At 37.3% G+C, this 26,065-nt stretch overlaps 1 protein-coding gene across 1 annotated transcript in view; it reads left to right on the top strand.

The window, feature by feature from the left end:
* The window catches only part of LOC100878354 (uncharacterized), a 149,445-nt gene that overhangs the window by 105,194 nt on the left and 18,186 nt on the right, over positions 1-26,065 (top strand). Inside the window, exon 3 of the mRNA XM_076540015.1 lies at positions 15,892-15,970. The gene's annotated coding sequence lies outside the window, so the exon portion shown is untranslated. The remainder of the gene's footprint in view (positions 1-15,891; positions 15,971-26,065) is intronic.

Genomic DNA, 26,065 nt, shown 5'->3' on the forward strand with positions numbered 1-26,065 from the left:
AGCTTTCACGTTCGACGACATTCTCAAAACTTGACCGTTTCGTTTAATTAATTGAACGCGTGCTCCACGTAGTTTTTGCCCCGTAAACTCGCAAAATATTGCACAGTTAATCTCGAACCGATGGAGGAATAAATTAACGAAGATGGTCTTTTTAAGCTTATTGTAAAAAATTATTTAATTTTTTTGTATGGAATATTTTACTTCTCTTATGTCTCTGTTAACTATATAAATAAGTCTTACCAAAATTTAATGGTAATTTTCACATGTGTCACAGTGCGTCACAGTGCGTCACAGTACATCACAGTGCGTCGCAGTGCGTTACAGTGTGTCACAGTGCGTCATCGTGCGTCACAGTTGCTCCACAGTGCGTTAAAGTGCGTTAAAGTGCGTCAAAGTGCGTCACAGTTGCTTCACAATGCGTCACAATGCGTCACAATGCGTCACAGTTGCTTCACAATGCGTCATAGTTGCTTCACAATGCGTCACAGTGCGTCACGGTTGCTTCACAATGCGTCACAGTGCGTCACGGTTACTTTACAATGCGTCACAATGCGTCATAGTTGCTTCACAATGCGTCACAGTGCGTCGCAGTGCGTTACAGTGTGTCACAGTGCGTCATCGTGCGTCACAGTTGCTCCACAGTGCGTCACAGTGCGTTAAAGTGCGTTAAAGTGCGTCAAAGTGCGTCACAGTTGCTTCACAATGCGTCACAATGCGTCACAATGCGTCACAGTTGCTTCACAATGCGTCATAGTTGCTTCACAATGCGTCACAGTGCGTCACAGTGCGTCACAGTGCGTCACAGTTGCTTCACAATGCGTTACAGTGCGTCACAGTTGCTTCACAATGTGTCACAGTGCGTCTCTCAGTGCGTCGCCATGCGCCACAGTTACTTCACCATGCGTCACAATGCGTCACAGTGCGTCACCTTTGATCTATACATTTAAAAACACGTGTGTATCCCACACGATTAAGCAGTAATCATTTCTGTTGTAATTATAATAATTAACCAATTTGTTCCACTAATAATTATATATAGATAGGCAGTTTTCCCGAGACAAGTTTAAAGGAACTAACCTCCCTTGAATTCATCGATCGGAACATTTTCTCCAAAATGCAAATTCTGCTAGGCAACTATGAAAATCACCGCATTCCTGATACATTAGAATTTCTAATAAGCAATTTTTATCCATACCGAATTCTCCATGCGGTGGAAACGACTATTAAGCAATTGCAGCGGCCATTTGCCGAAACAAAATTGTATACACTACGTACACCATCGGGAAAAAATGATTGCAGGAATGCCTTAAAAGTCACGTCTCGTTAACGTTCCGTTAACTTCCACGTATTACTTGTTTGAAAACTATTGCGTTCCGCGCCTATTATCCGAAAATGAATTTATAATCCACGATTCCTGATACATAATTGTCGATGTAACTTCCTCGTTTCGTAACCGACTTACGTTAAACGGGAATGATTTCATTTTCGTAACGCGATTCGTTTGGTTTATCTGAATTTTCGTGGTTCGAACCGAGATACGCGGGTCTGAGATGCGTCACCGAGCGAATTAGGTTAATTAAATATAACCACAATGTTACATTTTCTCGTCCAATTATCGGAACTCGAATTAATTCAGGAATTAATTGGGCGAAACAAGCAAATTCGGAGAGTATCGCCGAACGAGAAAGTGAATTAATTTGTTCGTTGTTAAAATACGGCGGCGGTCTATTTAATGTCTTCATTAAGATAAAGAAACTTTGTGGCGATGCAATTTTCCATTTCTGGTTATGTCTGTGTTTTTTATAGGATATCTAGCTTTCACTGTTTCTGTAATATTTTATTATTGGATTTGGTGTAATATGCAGAGTTACCACGTGGTGCGATAAGAATATGTTCAGATATGCACATTGATATAGTAAAGAATATGGAGGCACATATTTGTTTCTGTATGAATATATTTTTCAGATTGTTGATGAAGGAATATTGGAGAATGGTGTTAATAAGATTAACAATTTGTTACGTCTTTCTATGTGTACATACACATCCACGTTGTCTATATTCATCTACATCTACATCCACAGTGTCTATATTCATGCACATCTACATCCACGTTGTCTATATTCATCCATGTCTACATCCCCGTTGTCTGCATTCATCCACATTTACATCCACGTTGTCTATACTCATCCACATCTACATCCACGTTGCCTATATTCATCCACATCTACATCCACATCTACATCAACATTGTCCATATACATCCCCATTGTTAATATACACCCAGATTGACCATATACATACACATCCACCTTGTCTATATACGTCTACATATGTCCATATCTACATTGCTAATATACATCCACATCCACGTCAACATTGCCTGTAAACATCCACGTCTATGTTGTCAATAAGACATCCACACCCACCTTGTCTATGTACATGTATGTCTACATTGTGTATATATGCATCTACAACTACATTGTCCACATACGTCCACATCCACATTGGTTATGTACATGTACATCCATATTGGTTATGCACATGTACATCCACATTGGTTATATACATGTGCAGCCAAATTGTCCATATACATCCACATCCACATCGTCTATATATGCATCCACAACTACATTGTCTACATGTGTCCACATCCACATTGGTTATGTACATGTACGTCCACATTAGTTATATACTTGTACATCCACGTTGGTTATACACATGTACATCCACATTGATTACATACATGTACATCCACATTGTCCATATACATCCACATCCACATCGTCTATATATGCATCCACAACTACATTGTCTACATGTGTCCACATCCACATTGGTTATGTACATGTACATCCACATTAGTTATATACTTGTACATCCACGTTGGTTATGTACATGTACATCCACATTGGTTACATACATGTACATCCACATTGTCCATATACGTTCACATCCACATTGCCTATATACATCCACGTCCACATTCACATAATCTATATCCACATCCATTTTACCGATAAACATCGACATCCACATAATCACATACAAGTTCCTCCACATATGAACACCGCATATACAGATCACGATGATTGCTCAATACGTTCCTTTCGAGGCATTTCTCCGGTGTTATCCGTTAGAAATACGCGAATTCCCGGCGCTCGTATTAATAACAGCTTTTCCAGAGGCTCGTTCCATAGAAATTGCTGGAATACCGATTAATCGAGTGGTAGAAGTGGCACGACGAAAGAGCTTTACCATCGATTAACGCGATGCGTCCCACGTTTCTGACTCGCCACGGAAACTGTTCTCCGCTTTCGAACCATTTCCGTCGAATCGTAATCTTCGCGTGTTTTTTGCGCCGCGATGAAAAGAGATTCACAGGTGTCGAAGTGGGCTAATCAGAGGTAATCAGAAGCGCGAATGAGAGAAACTCGTGCACCCATCCGGTGCATTAGGGTCTTATTTCTACCGAATCGCTCTGATTTCGTTGCATGTAAACACTGTGTACAAACAGGTGGGACGTTTTATGAACAGACACTGAAATCTTATAGTTATTCACACGAAGTTTCAAAAGGAGGATGTCATCTTCTTAAGAGTAGTCATTCTGTTAACATTTTTCTAAAATGTTATCTGAAATCAGTAGACATCTACGAACTTAGAGACATATGTCCATATGTTATTTATTTCTACATTACAACATATATAAAACGCTTATCAGACACAAATATCAAATAGCATATTTGACAAAGTGTCAAACATCGTACAGACAATTCCTATAGATGTCCTAAACATCCATCCACATGTGTCCAAATTTAGCATGTGTCATATCAATATGTGTTCACATGTGGACAACCTAACCTAACTACAAATATCAAATAGCATGTTTAACAAAGTATCAAATATCATACAGACAATTCCTATGTCCTAAACATCCATCCACATGTGTCCAAATTTAGCATGTGTCATATCAATATGTGTCCACATGTCGACACATGTGGACAACCTAATCTAACTAAAATGCTATCAAAAATTCAGTAGTTAAGATTCTCAAGTCGTACTATGATTCTGAAGCAAGATCAGACGACCAGACCAAAGATAAAAACTGTAAGAGCACCGATCAGGTTGTTCTAACGCTAGGAGCATAAGAGAGTGATCGTAAAGAAAAGGGACAAGTACCCTAGATCAGACACGTCTCTCTAAATTTGCGACGCTAATTTGGAATGAGCCTGTACGTATAGCGAAACACGCTCAGGTAAACCAGTATTTATTGCTGGCTGAGTGAAACAGGCGGGTACGTACGCGCTGGTAAATCTAGCACGGTATCGCGTGAAGCAACTGGCAAGTACACGAGCACCTAGATACACGTATAAATATCGGTACCATCGGATAGCAGCACAGCCTAGAGGCCTTTAGCTAGGCCTCCACTCGCAGCTGCACCGGTAGTTTGCAACAGATACTTCGGCTACTGAATGTGTTTGCGGTAGGCCACCTCGAAGACGAACAACCGTACACCTACGTCTCGCGATGGTATTTTGATGCGTGCTGATCCTCGTGGAACGGTACACCCGTGTTACACAATTCCGCTCGATTCCTCCGATCGAACTGGTTCAACACCCTGTCTTCATTTAGCTTCGAGATTGAGGCGATATCCTTCGGGGCTGTCCACTTAGCGTACCTCGGGAACACATCAGATGAATACATTTGTACCAACCTTGTACCTTGAGTATCGTTATGAATCTTATTTTCATTTAGAAATCTACTTAAATAGCAGACACAAGTGTAATTAATTTTTCGTATAATCGCTTTCATGGTATATCGTGAAAGCTAATACTGGATTTCTAAAATTCTTAACAAGATCGAGTATGAATTATGGGCAATTAAGTACGATAACATTTTAATATTGCGGTATTGAGACGTTTAGGTGGAATAAAAGAAGTTGAGAAAGAAATATGGAGGGCGAGGTTGGTGTAGTGAGTAACGCGTCTGTCTACGAATCTTGATGGGCACGGGTTCAAATCCCGACAGGTGGGCACACGCGGTATTTTCCTCTCGAAAAGTCATTTTTATTTGATCTATTCGTTTGGAATACATTATCTTTCAAGATTGGAAAATTCCTATGCTCGAAAATTACTAGATTTTCAAATTTCAGAATTATTCCTAGATTTTCAAATTTCAGTAAGTCCCTAAATTTCACAATTCCAATCTTCTGAAGTCCTTAAGCTCCAAAATTCCTGGTGGTCTTAAATCCCAAAAACTTCTCAAAATCCAAAAGTTCTCAAAAATTCTCAAGCTTTTCCAAAGTTCAAAAATTCCCAAATTTCGAAAGCTCTAAAATTCCAAAATCTTGAAGTCCTAAAATTTCAAAGCCTAAATTCCTAAAATTGTGAAAAACTACAAAGTTCAAAAATCCCCAAATTCTCAAAGTGTTAAGCTCCTAAAATTTAAAAATTCTGAGATTCCGAAAATTACCAAAATTCCTAACCATAAAAATTCTCAAAGTCTCCCCTAAATTCTAACTCTATAACACAAAGAAAATTGATACAAGTAAAAATTTGTAATTCATTTGTAGCACTGCGCACAACATATTTCATCATGTATCCAATTTTTTCCGCTGAATCAAGCGATCAAGTATATTATCACTGACAGGATCAAAACTACATCGTTTCGTTACAAATACCTCAAGGACTCTGAATCAGGAGCTTTCATAGATTTCGATCCAACCTATTTCTGCTCGGCTTAGATCCGTGCCTTTTATCCTTTCAAGCATTGACTGACACTTTATCTCCCTGTCTATCATCCCCGGCTGGTAATTGCCGTTTGTTCATCGATTAAACGCGCGTTTCCTCGCGACAAACCCGCACCTTTCCAGCGCTATTCACGTTGGCGAGATCGCTATCTCGAATTTCTCGCTTCATCATTCGCGAAGATTCAAACGACGCTTGAAAGTGTGGGCTAATGGCAGATTCCCAAAGGTGTAAACGTAACGAATGCGATGACGTCGGGAAATTAATCGAGAGCCTTCGAATTATCGAACACGAAGTAATTAAACCTGCAACTAGAATCTTGCGATTGGATATGGTTGCCAATGGATTCACTGTGTTTATACTGCACTGTACAAACTAATAAACTAACATAATGATCAGGTAATAAAATGGTATGTTAAACTATAAAAATAGTTGAACCATTAAACATGCAGTAGAATAATTAAGTCATACAGTAGTCACTCTCAAAGTGTCTTCCTTGCTTTGCATTTACTTGTCTGAATAAAATATCAAGATTACATTAATAGCTTCTTATCAAGAAAACTTGCAATGTTGCACAGAAAAGGAATAAATCAACCAAGCAAATTATGTACAATGATCATGATGTACATTAAAAAGAGAATATAGAATAAAATTTCATTGACCAACAAAAATCGTGGAACAAGATTTTGGCGCCAATTTCGAATTTCATTTCACCAAAGAACTGTAACCTGAATCATCCATTGCTACGATCACCTAGCTTATCCATCATTTACCAACTGCGAAGTCCATCAAATCACCAGCAAACCGGAAGAACACCGACCACGAGACAAGTCAGGAAAGCTAGCGTAACAGAGCGTACCTACAATGTTTCCCGAAACCGATCGCGGATCGGTGACCGCGCGCGCACCGCTTCCCATTAATCATCGCCGCTCAACAAAACGGTTTTTCCCCGGGCGAAAAAAAGGGAAAAAGTAACACCGTGTTTTGCGCTTTAGGAGCGCAATAAATAACGCAGTTTATCGAGCATCCCCTCGCCGCGCATGCCAGCAAACCGTGTCCTCCAGATAAATGATCCTACGTCATTGCACGCTCACGATTCCACGAGCATTACAACCGTTCGCTCAGGTGGTCGTGCCTCTGAACGATTTATTCCTCGATCATGCTACGGATCGTGGAACTTTGTACCTACAACTAAATGCGTGCTCAGACACCGCTAATCGGACCACGCGTTTAACTGCGCGTCGATCTGGACGTTGGAGCTGCACCCATTTTCATTAGAAACGCGTTGGAAACCTCGTCATTTGAGAACTTTTTGCTTTTGGGGGAAAGAGGAGGTATTTGGGGACTTTGGAGAATTCTAAGGGTAGAAGATTTGAGTTATGGAGGGTTTGAAGTTTGAGAGTGTTGAATTCATGGAGTTTGGAAGTCTGGCGACATTCGGATCGGAGGACTTTGGGATTATGAGGTTTCAGAATTTTAGGATGTGCATTTTCGGGATGTAGTAATTTTGGGGCGTGGAATTTCGGGACGTAGTAATTTTGGGGCGTGGAATTTCGGGACGTAGCAATTTCGGGACGTAGTAATTTCAGGACGTGGAATTTCGGGACGTAGTAATTTTGGGGCGTAGATTTTCGGGACGTAGTAATTTTGGGGCGTGGAATTTCGGGACGTAGTAATTTTGAAACGTGGAATTTCGGAACGTGGATTTTCGGGACGTAGTAATTTGGAGGCGTGGAATTTCGGGACGTAGTAATTTGGGGGCGTGGAATTTCGGGACGTAGTAATTTTGGGGCGTGGATTTTCGGGACGTAGTAATTTTGAGACGTGGAATTTCGGGACGTAGTAATTTTGAAACGTGGAATTTCGGAACGTGGATTTTCGGGACGTAGTAATTTTGAGACGTGGAATTTCGGGACGTAGTAATTTCGAGGCGTAGTAATTTTGGGACGTGGAATTTCGGGACGTAGTAATTTTAAGACGTGGAATTTCGGGACGTAGTAATTTCGGAACGTGGAATTTCGGGACGTAGTAATTTTGGGGCGTGGAATTTCGGGACGTAGTAATTTTGGGACGTAGTATTTTCGGGACGTAGTAATTTTGAGGCGTGGAATTTCGGGACGTAGTAATTTTGAGACGTGGAATTTCGGGACGTAGTAATTTCGAGGCGTAGTAATTTTGGGACGTAGTAATTTTGGGGCGTGGAATTTCGGGACGTAGTAATTTCTGAACGTGGAATTTCGGAACGTAGTATTTTCGGGACGTAGTAATTTCGGGACGTGGAATTTCGGGACGTAGTAATTTTAGGACGTGGAATGTCGGGACGTGGAATTTCGAGACGTGGAATTTCAAGACTAAGTAATTTCAAGAACTTATATCTTCAAAATATTTGAACTTTAAAATGTCAGAGCTTCCAGACCCAGAAAATCATTGTTAAACCTTGATATTTGAGAACTATTTTCTTTTGTATCCTTTAAAATTCTTACACTTCCATATCTTTAGATCTCACCACTCCCTTATGTTCCTCCATCCCAGTCACGTTAAACACTTGTACAAACTTTTACCAACATCAAAGTTTGATTCTAAAGACCATATAACATTACTGCTTTCTAAAAGACTACACCTAACACCATAACAGTTAAACGATAATAAACGCGTTGCCCAGAATTTCTTTCGATCTCCCAAGTACACACGTTCCGCTTGTTAATAGAAGATCGAAAGCAACCACGTTCGAAAGGTGTAATATCTTCTGCATCGGACTTCCGCAAAAGTATCGATATCCGCGCCACTTAACGATCGTGTACGATACAAATTTCTGGATCAATTACCCGGATCACCTTAATATCGGTGATTTTCACGGAACACTCCCTCGCGGCGGACGAGATCGTAAGAGAACACGAGAACAACACGGCTGCAGGACTTTATCCCCGAGCTTTGGCAGAATTTGCATCGCGTCCCGTTAGAGGACCCCGATCCCAGATGCGTCGACATAGTGAAACGCCTACAACCAGACACGGTAATCTTTCCCTCCCGTGTACCGCGAACGTGTACCGGCTCAACTGAAAAAGAAAGAGAGAGCCAGAGGAAAAATAGTCTCGCGTACGAATATGGAAATAGTTGCGGATGAAATGCAACCAGCCGGTGCGCGCGTGTGGGCCTGGCCGCACGTGCAGTTATAAGCTCGAGAAATATACTGTGTACCACGAGGCTTTGTTAGAGAAATTAGGAGGAACTTTTTATTTATTTTTGATTATTGTGTTTGAAGTGCATTATGGAGGGAAAGATACGCTTCATGTTTTAACAATTGTAGCAGTGCTTCTTTGGGTATCTTGAGCCAATGATTATAGCAGTCGAGGTTCTTATAAAATTAATCAATCAATCAATTTTTGGGTATCTCTTTTGGAGCTCATTTTGTGGGGGTCAGATGGTGTCTAGGAATATATGAATTTGAGAATATGTATATTGATCTCAGGATATGGAGGTCTAGTCACATAGGAATTTAGAAGATATAGAAAATCTTTGTGGACCTCACAATTGCATTTGGCTGTAGTTAAAGTTGTTTCTTTTTGTGGTCGTAAAAATGTATTATAAAGGAAAGTTACACTTTATGTTTTAACAAATGTAATAGCACTCTTGCCAGAGCTTATCTTGTGAATGAGCATCTAGAGACATATGGATCTCACATATGAGTATCTAACATTGACACTCATATGTGGAATAAGTGGATGTGGCATCATAGGAGTTTGAAGATATTTGGACCAGAATATTTGAGAGAAAATAGAAATCTGGGAATATCAGGGTATAGAGAGTAAATCTAGATGTCTGTCTAGATATCCACTTACTTGCATATGTAGATATCTACATATATAGATATCTATATATGTGAAATATAAAGATGTAAAGATACAGTGTTAGTTTATCTCTTAGTCCAAGAATCAGGATAAATAAATTTGAGAACATAGTATTTAGGAACATAGAGATCTACCAATACAGAAATCAGCTGATACAAGAATCTACGAATCTACTGATATGAAAGCATAGAAATCTAAGGATACTCCGACTTTCTCCTAAAATTAAACAAATAACACACCTGTCGTCTATTCATAAAAATTGAACTATCTACCCAATAAAAACTACCAAACTAACACGAAAATGGTAGATAACGAATAGAGGGCAACGAATAAAAATAGTGAATAGTGAAATTGGTAATAGGGTTAAGTGGCGATGGTGAACGTGTTAAGAGGCAATATTGTAAAAGGAGCGGCGTGGTTGAATAGGAGGTTCGAATTCCTCGCAAATCTGTCCCGCGAGGCGCGCAGTCCGCTTTCTAGAGACTGGAAATCCTTCGTGAGGATTTCTATCTGGCCGCCATAGATTCAGCTTTATACGCACCGAGTCGAATTTAAATTTGTCCAGAAGCGAAAGGATCTGTTCGGCTTGTCTTTTAACGGGATCGAATGCAAAGCAGCACGTCAGGGCGCTAACACGTATATATCTATGTAAAACGTGCGTTGATAAATTTCGTGTTTCTCCTCTCGGATTTCACGGCTGTCTGTGGCGTAAATTTGCCTGTGGTAATACCTTCAACGACAACGTGATTAGCTAAGTAACATTTATCGTTTTGGGACAAAAATTCTGTGCGCGTATTTCCTTCATTTTATTTCTTTTAAGGCGCGTCAATCTTGATACAGGGTTATTGATCGCCCCGACCGTGTCCTGCATTTTGTAATCCCGTGATATGGGAACGGTGAGAGGTGGAGAGACGGGAATTTGGAAATATGTTGATTTCGAGAATGTAGGTAGTTGTTGGCGTAAGATCTAGTAGTGTAGGAAACGGTGGGGGTGTGAGGAGTTAGGGATATGGGGATGTGAGGTTACAGAGAAATATGAAGAATGTAGGGATATAGGGGAGTAGGGATATAGAGGCGTGGAGATATGGATATGTAGAGATATAGGGGTGTGGAGATATGGATATGTAGAGATATAGGGACGTGGAGATATGGATATGTAGAGATATGGGGGCGTGGAGATATGGATATGTAGAGATATAGGGGCGTGGAGATATGGATATATAGAGATATAGGAGCGTTGAGATATGGGGGCGTGGAGATATGGATATATAGAGATATAGGGGCGTCGAGATATGGATATGTAGAGATATAGGGACGTGGAGATATGAATATGTAGAGATATAGGAGCGTGGATATGTGGATATGTAGAGATATAGGAGCGTGGAGATATGGATATGTAGAGATATAAGGGCGTGGAGATATGGATATGTAGAGATATGGGGGCGTGGAGATATGGATATGTAGAGATATAGGAGCGTGGATATGTGGATATGTAGAGATATAGGAGCGTGGAGATATGGATATGTAGAGATATAAGGGCGTGGCGATATGGATATGTAGAGATATGGGGACGTGGAGATATGGATATGTAGAGATATAGGAGCGTGGATATGTGGATATGTAGAGATATAGGAGCGCGGAGATATGGATATATAGAGATATAGGGGCGTGGAGATATGGATATGTAGAGATATAGGGGCGTGGAGATATGGATATGTAGAGATATAGGGGCGTGGCGATATGGATATGTAGAGATATGGATGTGTAGAGATATAGGGGTCTAGGGATATAGGGGTGTAGAGATATAAGCGCGTAGAGATATGGACATGTAGAGATATAGGGGTGTAGGGATATGGGGATGTGGGAATATGGGGACGTAGGGATATACAGGTGCAGGGATATAAGGTGTAGGGATATGGGGATGTGGGTATATGGGAGTGTAGAAATATAGAGATGTAGAGATATAGGGGTTTAAAGATATAAGAATATAGAGTGATAGAGGTGTAACAATATAAGGATGTAGAGATATGGGAATGTAAGTGTAAGTCGAAGGATATCGAACTATATGTCTATTGAGATATGTGGATCTTGGGATATAAGGATCTGATACTACTTGTAGAAACTTCTGATGGGTAGTTATGACATATTGACTGCATTAGAGATACTCATTTCATTCTTGGCTATAGTAGAACTATCTATAATAGACCTAGCTGTGGTACACCTAACAGTTTGCTCAGTACATTAACATATCATCCTTAACATATCAGTCTTAATATGTCATCCTTAACATATCGTGCCTTAACATATTAAGTACTTAATCCCTAATCACGACAGAATTAACTCCATCATCATGGTACACTTAACCTAACCTTCTTTCGCCCATAACAATCCAGACTATTACCCTACTAAGCCTAACACAAATCACCAAAACTGGAATCTACGGTAGACCTAACTCCCAATCACGACACATGATCCATCATCATGGTACATTTAACCTAACCTTCTTCCGCCTATAACAATCCAGCCCATTACCATAGCAAACCCGACACAAATCACCAAAACCAGAACCCACAACCTGAAAAGTACCCAAGCATCTCAATATATGCATCTAAAACAATAGTCCACTACTATTAAAATTAGGAAATCTCAGATGAGAATAACCAAACCAAGAATGCACGCCCTGATTCTACACAACAATCTCAACGCAAGAAAGTTTCAGATCGAAGAGAAAGAGGAGGTAATAAAATTCCATCTAGGGGTCGGAATAAAATCGGCTTCTCAACGGTTGATCGCTGGAACACCGGGTGCCGGGTGCTGTTGATTTATCGTCGAGCGAGATCTGTCCGAGTGGTTTGACGCGGTGCATTATGCATTCGCACGCGGTTCCAGAGGATGGTATCGCGAAATTCATCGGAAATAGGCGAGAGGCTCGGCGCGTGTCGGTCCCGTTAGGAAACCAGAGAGCCAGATATGGAACGATTTGGTGGAACAAGGGAACAAGGCGCGGCGTTGTTCTCCTCTGTGTAACACATTTCAGAAAAGCGGACCGCTTGGAAATGTCTTTTCATAGTGTTCTTCAAGCTTGATTTACGCGGGACCTCGAAGTTTGTGATACTTGAACGTGTTTGGGACACCTGCAGATTTAGTTTGATGATTTCATGGATTTTGGGGATTTTTGGGATTTGGAGATTTAGGAATATAGGGATTTGGGAATTTCTAGAGTTTGAAGGTTTGGTAATATGGAAGTATGGGGATCTTTGGGATTTGGAGATTTAGGAATATAGGGATTTGGGAATTTCTGGAGTTTGAAGGTTTGGGAATATGAGAGTATGGGGATTTTTGGGATTTGGAGATTTAGGAATATAGGAATTTCGAGGTTTGGGAATATGGGAGTGTGGGGATCTTTGGGATTTGGAGACTTAGGAATATAGGGATTTGGGAATTTCTGGAATTTGGAGGTTTGGGAATATGGAAATTTGGGGATTTTTGGGATTTCAAGATTTAGGAATATAGGAATTTTGGAATTTGGGGATTTTTGCAATTTGGAGACTTAGAAATATAGGAATTTGAAGGTTTGGTAACATGGAAGTGTGGGGATTCTTGGGATTTGGAGATTTAGGAATATAGGGATTTGGGGATTTCGGGAATTCGGAGGTTTGGGAATATGAGAATTTGGGGATTTCTGAGATTTGGTGATTTAGGAATATAGGAATTTAGAGGTTTGGAAATATGAGAGTGTGGGGATTTTTGGGATTTGGAGGTTTAGAAATCTTGAAATCTTAGCCCCAGGGATATTAGAATTCTTGGGATCTTGGATCCAGTGATATTAGTTTCTTGGACCTGGAGATATAGAGCCCTAGAGAAATAGAGATCTGAGGACGTCAGTATATAAGTGTCTAGTCAACTAGGGATTAAACCTTATTAGTATAATGGAATCTAGGGATATTCAATCCTTGTCAGCTAAAAATGTGGTCAAGAAATATTCAGATCCTGTAATGTAGTAACATTCAGACCTTAACACCTAGGGATGTTCAGATCTTGTAATCTAGTGTCATTCAGACCTTGACATCTAGGGATATTCAGATCGTCGAATCTAGAAATGTTACAACCCAACTATATTGACGTATAGAGATCTGGAGTTCTAGTGACATTTGGACCTACCAATATTAGAATCCAGAGATATTTTAGGTATAAGAATATAAAGATATAGAAAAGTAACGTTTAGACCTAACTATATTAGAATCTAGGGATATTGGAATTTAGAAGTCATGTAATATTTTAGGTATAAAAACATAAGAATACAGTACAATGATACAGTGATTCAAGAATCGTAACAAATAGAGATCTGACAATGATAACGACCAATGAATGTTTCAGCATCAAGTGCACATTGTTCTGAATCATCGTTGCATGATGAAATATTAATCTTTGCTTAACTCAGATTCCGAGAAGCTTAAAATGTTATTCAGGAACGTTTGTTTTGGTCGGTACATTATAAAATAAGAATGGTAACCAGGCAAATGTAATTTGCATACGAGCAGGTAACGTGTCCGTCACGGTCGCATCCCGCATACCTATCATATCAGGCCAAAGCCTGGTTCTTTTTCTTGCTCTTTACAGTTCTGCCGATTTCGTAAGTGTAGCGTGGCGATCGCGAAGTGTTTCAGTGCGTTTACGTGCGTGCTCTGCCAGGAACTGGGACGAGAATCCGTTTCCCTCCAACGATTCCGCGTCGCGAACATCTGTTTCATAGGGACCCTAACACTTCCGAAATTCTCGGTAGATCGGCCATTTATTTGCGAAATACCGCGAAGTTTAAACCGGAGACATAACTCAACGGATAGATACACAGTGCACGAATAATTAATTTTTATTTATTTTTTATTTTTGGAATCATTTTATTAAAATATTTTATTTTATACTTTATATACTGTTTACGTAGACATTTAAAGAATATTTGCTTTTAAATTGTAACTACTAACAGCAGAATGACTAACTAGTTAAAATAGCCAGTTTGAGGTTTCACATTTTATATTACAAAAATTTGTTGTCAGTTGTCAGAGCACATGCGCATGTGTATAGTACGCATGTGCATACTACGCATGTGCAGGGTGCGCACGAGGACACTGCGCAAGTATGGCGGCTAAAGAAGGTCTTACACTTGCACAGTTACTAATAATTTATTTATAATAAATATTATATAACACATCAATATTTTTTTATAGTAGTTTGTCACTTCTTTGTAAGTTACTTGTAATCAATAAGTATCATCAATAATCAATACGTATTAGTACAATATTTAAATAATATATGTACTTAAAATATATTGTGTAGAGTTATTATTTCAGTGCTTGTCTTCTAACTTTTCAATATTGTAAAACTAATGTAAATACATCAAAAACTAATTATTAGTTTTATAGATAAATACGACAAATAGATTAGTAATTATTAGAGGTTTAAATTAGCTCTCCCTTGATTTAAATTTCCTGCTTGTCCAAACATCAAATGTACCAAAGTATCATCTCTTACCTAAGCTTTGCCAGTCATTTGGAGAGGGTCTCTCGTTGCTCGTTTCTCAATCGCAAATTCTTGTCCCCCGTTTTTTCTCCTCCTTTTTCGTCTCATTTTCTTCTGTTACTCGACGAAAATCGTCGATCGTAATCGAGGCCGAAACGATCGGGACGACTGAACCGTAAAACCGAACGGCGTGGAAACCGATTTTTAACCAACAAAACAGACGAAGAAACTGGCTCGCCGATGTTTTTTCCCCAGTTTCCTGCCGATCGGCTGCCGATTTTCGATTACATAAAACGGAACGACGCCGTGCAACTGACGCTTGTTAATGTTTTTTCCTACGCAAATTTTATAGGCAAGGTGCAATGGTTCCTGTCCTAACGAAACATGAACTAAATTCTGATCTATCGATATCAAATGATCCGTGATTGGTTTTTATCGTTTTGCGTTCGATTTAATCCGTGCTCGTAAAACGGAGAGAAATGAGGAGATTTATAATGAGAATTTCATTCGTATTTCGGTTACAGGAAGAGGAAGCGTTGGTTATTAGATAGAATAATCTTATTATGTTCATAAACGTTATATAATCGATATTTATGTAATATGGCAAGATATGGTGGGTCTCTAAGAATATGGTGGTTATAAAGATATAGTGATTATACAAATAACTAGTATACAAGAGTGTATTATTTTCTGCTGTCATTTTTTTACTACTATTAAAACGATTAGAATAAGATACGATAAAAATAGTTGTAATAAAACAGTTTTATCTTGTGTGTTTTCAGATTCCATATGGCAAGGAAGCTGCTAATATGTTAATTTCATAGAACCGTTGCTGTCATCCACAAACTTCCATGCTAAAAGGTATGTAAACTTCTCAAAATGCACATAATTTTTCAGATTTAATAATAACGTCGTTGTCACATTATTCAGTGTACATTAATAATTTGGGATGTTACATAATTCATTTCTGATAATTTGAGTACTATGATTTTATCACTTTTAAGTCGCAAAATTTCAAATTTTCAAGATCCTAAAGCCGAAATTTCCAAATTCAAAAATTCTCAAATATGTCAAATTTGCAAATTCTACAATTCCCAAATTTGTCATATTTCCAAATTCTAAAATTCCCAAATTTGTCAAATTTCCAAATTCTAAAATTCCCAAATTTGTCAAATTTCCAAATTCTAAAATTCCCAAACTTGACAAATTTCCAAATTCTAAAATTCCCAAACTTGACAAATTTCCAAACTCTACAAATCCCAAATTTGTCAAATTTCCAAATTCTACAAATCCCAAATTTGTCAAATTTCCAACTTCTAAAATTTCCAAATTCTACAAATCCCAAATTTGTCAAATTTCCAAATTCTAAAATTCCCAAACTTGACAAATTTCCAAATTCTACAAATCCCAAATTTGTCAAATTTCCAAATTCTAAAATTCCCAAATTTGTCAAAGTTCCAAAACTCCAAATTCCCAAAATTTCAAAATCTGAACCCCGCAAAATTCCAAATCTCCAAGACCCCAAAATTCCAAAATTTCACCACCCCAAAAAATCTCCAAAACATATAATTCCTTCAAAAATCCCCATTAATTTACAACCCCGCTATATCCACCAAACCCCTCAACCAAAAATCCCCTCTTTTACCCACAAAATCGCAAAAATAAAAACACAACAATAAAACTACAAAATGGTTAGAAACACTACGTACAAGACCGTGCAATCGTTGTTGCATTTTCGGCGTCGTAAAACGGGAAAGCGTATTATTCGCGGCCAATAACGAGCAAACTCGTCGTGTCGGCAATGCGTTTTTATTCGCGTCGTGAATTTTTCTTATGACATCGTTCCCGTTTTACGAGTCTCCTGAATCACTCGAATTGCTCCCTTTAAATTCAACAGCCTCGATCTCGGCCAATTACCCTTGCGCTGTCTCTTTCATCGATTCGATTGTCCCTTGTCCAACTTCTTTACATTATCATGGAAATCATTCTTCGACTCATTGTATAACACTTTATACAAAGCTTTTCGTGATTGAAGGTTTTAAAATGAACATTTCAAATGTGGTCTTCAAGTCAAGTTTCTATATGAACATCTAAAGTGAAGTTTTTAACTGAACACCTAAAATGAAGTTTGAAAATGAACATTTAAAGTGTGAGCTTTAAGACAAGTTTCTGTATGAACATCTAAAATGAAGTTTTTAACTGAACACCTAAAATGAGATTTGAAAATGAACATTTAAAGTGTGGTCTTTAAGTCAAGTCTTTATACAAACATCTCAAAATGAAGTTTTTAACTGAACATCTAAAATGAAATTTGAAAATGAACATTTAAAGTGTGGTCTTTAAGTCAAGTCTCTATATGAAAATCTAAAATAAATTTTTGAACTGAACATCTAAAGTTAAGTTTGAAAATGAACACTGAAAGTGAGGTTAGAAAATGACCATTTAATGTAAGGTTAAAAAATGATCACTTAAAGTGAGGTTAGAAAATGATCACTTAAAGTGAGGTTAGAAATTGACCACATAAAGTGAGGTTAGAAAATGACCACATAAAGTGAGGTTAGAAAATGACCACATAAAGTGAGGTTAGAAAATGACCATTTAAAGTAAAATTAGAAAATGAACACTTAAAGTAAGGTTTGAAGATGATCATTTAAAGTGACGTTTCAAAATGCCCATCAAAAGTAAGGTTAGAAAATGACTATTTAAAGTTAGGTTTAAAAATGATGACTTAAAGTGACGTTTGAAAATGATGACTTAAAGTAAGGTTAGAAAATGAGCACTATAAGTAAGGTTTGAATATGACCATTTAAAGTGAAGTTTGAAAATGACCATTTAAAATGAAGTTTGAAAATGACCATTTAAAGTTAGGTTTAAAAATGATGATTTAAAGTGAGGTTTGAAAATGATGACTTAAAGTAAGGTTAGAAAATGAGCACTATAAGTAAGGTTTGAATATGACCACTTAAAGTGAAGTTTGAAAATGATCATTTAAAGTTAGGTTTAAAATTGATCACTTAAAGTAAGGTTTAAAGATGATCATATAAAGTTAGGTTTAAAAATGATCACTTAAAGTGAGGTTTAAAGCTGACCATTTAAAGTAATGTTTAAAAATGATAATGAAGCAATCAAGCAAATTGAACGTTGAAGAATTAATTTTTTACAGCCAAGTCCATTTTCGCCTTGTCAATTAGCGCATTAATTATTCGATAATAAGTCCCGGCAGCGCCAATCAGAAGAACCAGGAATTAAGTGGCATTCGAAATAACGAAAATACCATTTAAATACGTATAACAGGACAGAATAAGAAAAAACGTAAAAACAAGCATTCTATTAGCTGTAAAAGAAGAAAACACGTTCGAGAAGTAATTGGATTCTCGTTAGTGCTCTTCCTGTCCGTAAAACCGATCCAATTTGGCGGCAAATATAAACGGCGTTTAAGTCGGAACTCGACTACTTGCAAATGAAAGAAAGATTGATATTTTCGAAACAAGTCACCCCTGTAGACCGCGCAATTGTTAAGCGGCAAGTAGGTTATGGGGTCTGCCGCTTAATTACCTGGATTTTTATCATTTTTTTAATTGTGCCAACCGGTGCTCCTTTAATTACACACGTGCAGCGACAGAGAAAGCCAGAACGTTACGTCTTTTTCGTTACACCGCCTCTGAAGGAATCGGCTTCAGAAGAAATTGTGAGATTACTTAGAAATTTTTGCTGGAAGATGAATTAGCCGTCGCGGGAATTTATTGTAGCGAAATGCTGTGAGAAATTTTAACATCGCGCAGAAAAATAGTAATTTACTTTAAAGTAAATACTAGTTGTAACTGTCTTATAACTGTATGCTCGATAAATACCGTTGAGACTCGGGTTAATTCTCCGGGTGCTAAATTGCTGGTTAATTAACAGCTTTGATGTTACAATTAAACTGCGATATTTAGTTCGAACATTTTATAATTAAAAATAATGATTCAATTAAAAATGTAATCTCTTACTTTTGGTGCTAAATTGACATTTAGCTAAACGTCCCTTAATGCTACAATTAAACTGCAATATTTAATTCGACCATTTTATAATTAAAAATAATAATTCAATTAAAAATTTAATATTTTACTTTTACCACTAAATTCATATTAAACTAAACATTCTCTGAAGTCAAAATTAAACTCACAATATTCCATCACGTCATTTTACAATTAAAAATAAAATTTCAATAAAAAACACCTAACTTTCCATTTTATAGCAAAATTAATATTTAACTATTTTTTGAAGTTTCTATTAAATATTCCTACAATTAAATTATAATATAATTATACATTCAGTGATTTCTAGTTTAATTTTTAATTGAAGATTTCAAGTCTAAAGTGAAATCTAAATGCCTTTTCTTCCGCGCGTTAACCTAATTGCGGCCATTTTAATAACGACTCTTTCATATAGACGTTTTTAGTCAAAATAACAATGTAAATTCCGTTCTTCGTTACGGATGAAGAAAGTTGCGCCTTCTTATCGCCTGTTAATAATCGCGGTTCTCTCGCCTTGCGATTATTATTCTTGGTCCTTGAACTGTAATTCCTTGGTTCCATGACTGACTCATGAAACTGGTTGGTATGGAGCGTGAGATTTATGGCAGTCGCTAATTTCGCTCATTTATAGCAGAATTTTTCTCCCAAATTTTATGAGTGCTCTTTAAAACCATTTTTTTGGAACAGATGTGTGCGACGAATTCAATTTTTTTCACAGGATTTTTAGGTTAGATTTGCAATGACCTTTATAAGATTTTCAGTTTTGAAATTTGTAATTTCTTTAATGTTCAAATGTTCAAATGTTCAAATATTCCATTTTTGAAATAACAAAATTCCTAAATCCCCCACTCTCCAATTTCATAATTCCCTAGATTCTCATTTTCCTAATTCCCTGATTCCCTAATTCTCCAAGTTCCCCAAATTCCTAAAATTTCCCAATTTTTCCAAATTGCCCAAATTCCCCGAGTCCTCAAAATTTCTCAAATTTTCCAAATACCTCAATTCCCCAAATTTCCCAAATTCTCTAAATTCTCCACATTCCCTAAATTCCTCTAATCCCCCAAATACCTTAAACTCCCCAAATTCTCTAAATTTCCCATATTTCCCCAAATTCCCCCAATCCCCCAAAAACCTCAAACTCCCTAAATCTCTCAAATTTCCTAAATTCCCTAAAATTTTCAAATTCTCCAAATCCCCCTGAATTCCCAAATTCCCCAACTTCCCTAAATTTCCCAAATTTCCCAAAATTCCCAAAATTTACAAATTCTCCAAATCCCCCTGAATTCTCAAATTCCCCAACTTCCCTAAATTCCCTAAATTCCCTAAATTCCCTAAATTCCCTAAATTCTCTAAATTCCGCAAATTCCCCAAATCCCACAAATTGCCAAATTCCCTAAATTCCCCAATCCGCAAATACCCCATAAATCCCTAGTTCCCCAAAACCTATCATCACCCAATACCTCCATGTCTTCCAAACTGCCTCAAAAAATATCTAAATCCCCGATAAAATCGCGTTAGCAAAATATATTATTGACCTTGTACTTCACCAGCGATATCGAATTCAGATCTTAATTCCATTAGAGCAGCGCGCATTTTCGGCGTGTCGGCTGTCGAACAAGAAATAAAAATGCGAAGGAACGATGCCCGACGGGCAGCGATAAAATTTGGATCGATCACGATCACCTTGACCGAAATTCAACAGTTGAAATTGAAGTTTCCTTGTTCTTGATTCAACATCGTGTACCGGCCCCCTGTTCTCGATTCTTTCGAGTATTTCGATTCTTTCACCTCACGGACTATAATTCCAGGCCGTGGACCATAATTACTAATTGTGTACCGGTCTTTCGTCCTCGTACTGTCTTTTTTCATCCGTCCTCTGTGATCTCGGCTTTCTTCCTTCGCGATTGTTTCTTCGCGACAACGCTAATTGTAAACGACGGACTATGTTTCTCTTCCGCGACGATAGATATCGCTGGAACGACGCGTTCAGGACATTTCCGTAACTCTTTTTGCGTTCTTTTTACTTTTGCCATTATTCTATTGGTATTCTCTAATTCGCTGGGGAAACTTGGTACTTTGCTAAAATATACTCTCCTTCAAAATTCATGAAAAAATGATACAACCTTTAACATAGACGTTAGGAAAAAAGAAAAACAGTGTTCGCCACTTTCCAGACAAAAGAATGAACTTGAAACGTAATCCAGACTCGTTGCGTGAACAAAGCTGCATCCTAGTTGAAGAGACTAGGCGGATTCGAGGAGAAATCTCGCACAATGCATTATGCATCCGTTGTTTATCAACAATCGTCGACCATTCCCGGAGAAGGTTTACACGTAATTAGCAGGTTGGCCTTTAGAGGCATCGTTGCGTCACTGACACTGACTGTCGGCTAGACGGAGTTGACATTGACACGCGTCGCGATTTCAAAGTCAGATCCGTCCTCAGGATCGCTCGGGACATACCGTGAGACTTTTTTTCACGCAATCCGAATACCTTGAACGATCACCAACAGCCCGAGAAAATAATGGAGAGAGCTGCGAAACGAGCAGGACTGAAACGGCGGAGGGAAAAGAAAAATATTGCAATCTTTTTTTTTGTTCGTCATCGGAGCAGTTGCGAAGCACGTCAGAAGGCAAATATCTCGAGGCGATGGATCAGGGGAGAACATTTTCAATTTTACACTTTCTATCTTGTTCGGAATCAGTGTCGTGAGACTCGTTGACTCGGTACTCGAATTTCGTTCTAATTCGAAGGTATTTTATTTCTTAATTGTTGGGTGGATTTCACGATTTAGGGGTTTATGGATTTTGAAGTTGTTCGGGGTCTTTAAATTCTTTCAGTTATCAAGATTTCAAATTACTATTTTCTTGAATTTTTTCAGTTTTTAATACTTCAATTCCTGAACTTCTGAATTCTTGAGTTTATGAAATATTGAATTTCTGAATTCCTGAATTCCTGAATTCCTGAATTCCTGAATATCTGAAATCTTCAAATTTCTGATATCCTTACTTTCTGACTTACTGAATTTTTGAATTCTTGAATTTCTAAATTCCTGAATTTTTGAATTTTTGAATTTTTGAATTTTTGAATTCTTAAATTCTTAAATTCTTAAATTCTTGAATTCTTGAATTTCTGAATTTCTGAATTTCTGAAATTCTGAATTTCTGAATTTCTGAATTTCTGAATTTCTGAATTTCTGAATTTCTGAATTTCTGAATTTCTGAATTTCTGAATTTCTGAATTTCTGAATTTCTGAATTTCTGAATTTCTGAATTTCTGAATTTCTGAATTTCTGAATTTCTGAATTTCTGAATTTCTGAATTTCTGAATTTCTGAATTTCTGAATTTCTGAATTTTTGAACTTCTGAATTTCTGAATCCCTGAATCTCTCAATTCTTGGTTTCTCGAATTCCAAAATTCTCAAATTCACTAGAACCTAAAATTCCCCTAATTTTCCATATTCCTGAAATTTTACAAATTTCCCAATTTCCCCAAATCCCAAAAAATTTCAAAATTTCCCAATTTCCCCAAATACTCCAAATTCCCCAAAGTCCCCAAATTCCCTAAATTTCCCAAAACACCAAATTCCCTACATTTCCCAAAACCCCAAAATTCCCTAAATTCCCGAAATACTCCAAATTCCCCAAAGTCCCCAAATTTCCCATAACGCCAAATTCCCCAAAACCCCAAAATTTCCCAAATTCCTCAATTCCCCAAAATACCAAATTCCCCTAAATCCCCAAATATGCCCGAAAAATTCCCCAAATTCCTCAAAGTTGTCTAATCCCCCAAATTCTCCAAATTTTCCAAATTCTCCAAATTCCATAAATTCCCCAAATTTCCCAAACTCCCAAACTTCAACCTCTACCTCCCCAAAATTCCCAACTATCCAACCCCCAAATCCCTAAAATCCCCATACTCCTTCAAACTCCCCTCCACCAGCCATCAAAGTTGAAGTCACTGAAAATCAAAGTATCGATCGCTATTTCTTTACCGCGGCATCGGATGCACAATTTCCTTCAGAAAATCACCTCGCAAGAATGAAGCGATAAACACCATAAACGTCGGAATAAAAAGAGCCGGGGAAAGAGAAACCAGCGCTACACTCAGCCACATAGTGGAAAAAGCTTTTCATTCCGGTAGCTTCGAGATCTATAAGGTAACGGTATTTATTGAGATTGAACGCGATGATAAAAGAAGCAAACGGACCGAGATGCTTTTGTTCCCGCTTAGAAAGTTGCTGTTTAATCGACTTCAAAGAATAATCGACTGTTACGTATTGCATCTATGTACATCGCCGAAGTGGACCGGCGAGAAGGTCCGAGGTTTTCCGAGAAGCAGCAGCAATTCAGGATAATAGCAGGATTGTTGTACTTAACGGAGAATCTATTTCGAAGAGAAAAACACGTAAACGTTTGATATTGCCTTATTTGATGGAGTGTATGATCGATGATCGTCGTAGAAAGTGCTTCTCAGGCAATGCCTTCTGTGGTCATTTATTTAACTTCGTCCACTTCAACTTTTTGCTGCGAGGCTCGTTTTCGGTGATTTTGTGTTGGGTTTATGTAAGAGGCTTTAGATGGGTTTAGTTCAGTTCTTAGGTTATTTTGATGCGATTTAGGGTCTTTGAACTTGGGTATATTTTTTTGGAATTAATTAGGAGATTTAGTTGTTGTCAATTAGTAGATATTCAACTATTGTCAGATAGTAGGTATTCAAATTGAAGTGTACTAGAAATTCGAGTAAAGTTCGAGCTAAAGTACGAGTTCATCAAACTCCTCAAAGTTCAGGACTTTAGTTTAGTTCTTAGGTTATTTGTAAGAGACTTAGGGTCCTTGAACTTGGGTAGATTTTTCGGAATTAATTAGATATTCAGTTATTGTTAATTAGTAGATCAACTATTATCAGTTAGTAGATATTTAACTATTATGAATTAGTAGATATTCAAATTTGGTGATTTTTATCATTTTTTGCGTGAGAATTTGAAATTGTATGCAGTCCCTATAGTGACAAATCATAAATTATGAAAATTTGGAGTTTACAACTTTTGGATATAGCATTTCTCAAATTTATCAAACTTGCAGATATAACATTTTTCGAATTTATCAGACTTGTATATATATAATTTCTGAAATTTGCCAAACTTACAGATATAATATCTCTCAAATTTATCAGACTTGTATATATCATTTCTGAAATTTGTCAAACTTACAGATATAACATCTCTCAAATTGATCAGACTTGTATATATATCATTTCTGAAATTTGTCAAACTTACAGATATAACATCTTTCAAATTGATCAGACTTGTATATATATCATTTCTGAAATTTGTCAAACTTACAAGTATAACATCTTTCAAATTTATCAGACTTGTATATATATATATCATTTCTGAAATTTGTCAAACTTCCAGATATAACATTTCTCAACTTTGTCAAACTTACAGATATAACATCTTTCAAATTTATTAAACTAGTAAATATTTTTTATACTTCTCATCAGACGTTCAGCATACTTTTAACCCCTTGCCTTATCAATTATTTGTCAGGTGCATTAGAACTACCTAATCACAGCCAGTATTAAAACACACCTTGTCTGTTATGTTAATATGGTATTAATCGTACAAAAATTGTAAATAAAATTGAAAATTGTAAAAAGACTTGACTTAAACTCCAAATTGAAGTGTATCAAAAATTCAAATAAAATTGATCACAGCTAAAGTACGAGTGCATCAGACTCCTCAAACTCAAGCACTTAATATATGAACAAATCTAAATCATCTTTATTAGTTAAAGAACCTTGATGATTCAAAATAAAATTCCCTGAACGAAAAACTTAATAAACGTCTTTATTAGCTGAACTTCCACGATCTAAATAAGGGAACGAAAAAGTTAATTAAAACTTATACATAGTATACAAAATGCTTCGGTTAATAATTTAACTAAAATGCAACACCGAATCACCTAGGAAGCAGGTTTCTACTCGCTAAAAAGTGCTCCGTTTAAAAAGAAGCTGAAAGAAAATGTTCGTTCTAAATTTCTACTCAAGGATTCTCGAAGGCAACCTTGAAAGCGGCATCGGCCTCGACTGCTGGGTATTCGAATCGATCAATTAACAATGTAAAGAAACAGCGCAAAGTTCGATCGGCAAAAAGTCGTCGAAAATACGAGCAACAGATCGACTGTTGAAGAAATCATGTCGAATCGCAATGAAGCTATAGAAGCGAAACACGTAGCTGGTATATTATTACCGAGTATGAAGGTGGTCGTAAAAAATCGATGATTTCCCAGCCCCGAAGAAGTAAATTGCACCGTTTACCAAAACATGAACAGATGAAACGTATCACAGAGGGTTTAATAGTACTTTCAGGGTTTAATAGGTTGGAACTGAAGAACGTGTTTGAAAACGCTAAACTATGGATTTTAGATATATAGAATCTGTACGTATTTTATATTGGGGATTTTATTTGCTCTCTAGGGTATTATGTGGTTAGAGATTTTTCAAGTTTCTAAGATTTTTAGATTTTTCAAGTTCCTTAGATTTTTAGATTTTTAGATTTCCAAGTTTTTCAAATTTTTAACTTCGTAAGTTAAAAATCTGGGGAATTAAGGATTTAGGAAATTGGGAATCTAGGAAATGGTGGAATTAGAGAATAGGGAATTTAGGGAATGGTGGAATTAGAGAATAGGGAATTTAGGGAATGGTGGAATTAGAGAATAGGGAATTTAGGGAATGGTGGAATTAGAGAATAGGGAATTTAGGGAATTGGGAATTTAGGGAATGGTGGAATTAGAGAATAGGGAATTTAGGGAATTGGGAATTTAGGGAATGGTGGAATTAGAGAAAAGGGAATTTAGGGAATTGGGAATTTAGGGAATGGTGGAATTAGAGAATAGGGAATTTAGGGAATTGGGAATCTAGGGAACTGAGGATTTAG

The sequence above is a fragment of the Megachile rotundata genome, chromosome 2, assembly GCF_050947335.1.
Source record: "Megachile rotundata isolate GNS110a chromosome 2, iyMegRotu1, whole genome shotgun sequence".
In the NCBI taxonomy this organism is placed as follows: domain Eukaryota; kingdom Metazoa; phylum Arthropoda; class Insecta; order Hymenoptera; family Megachilidae; genus Megachile; species Megachile rotundata.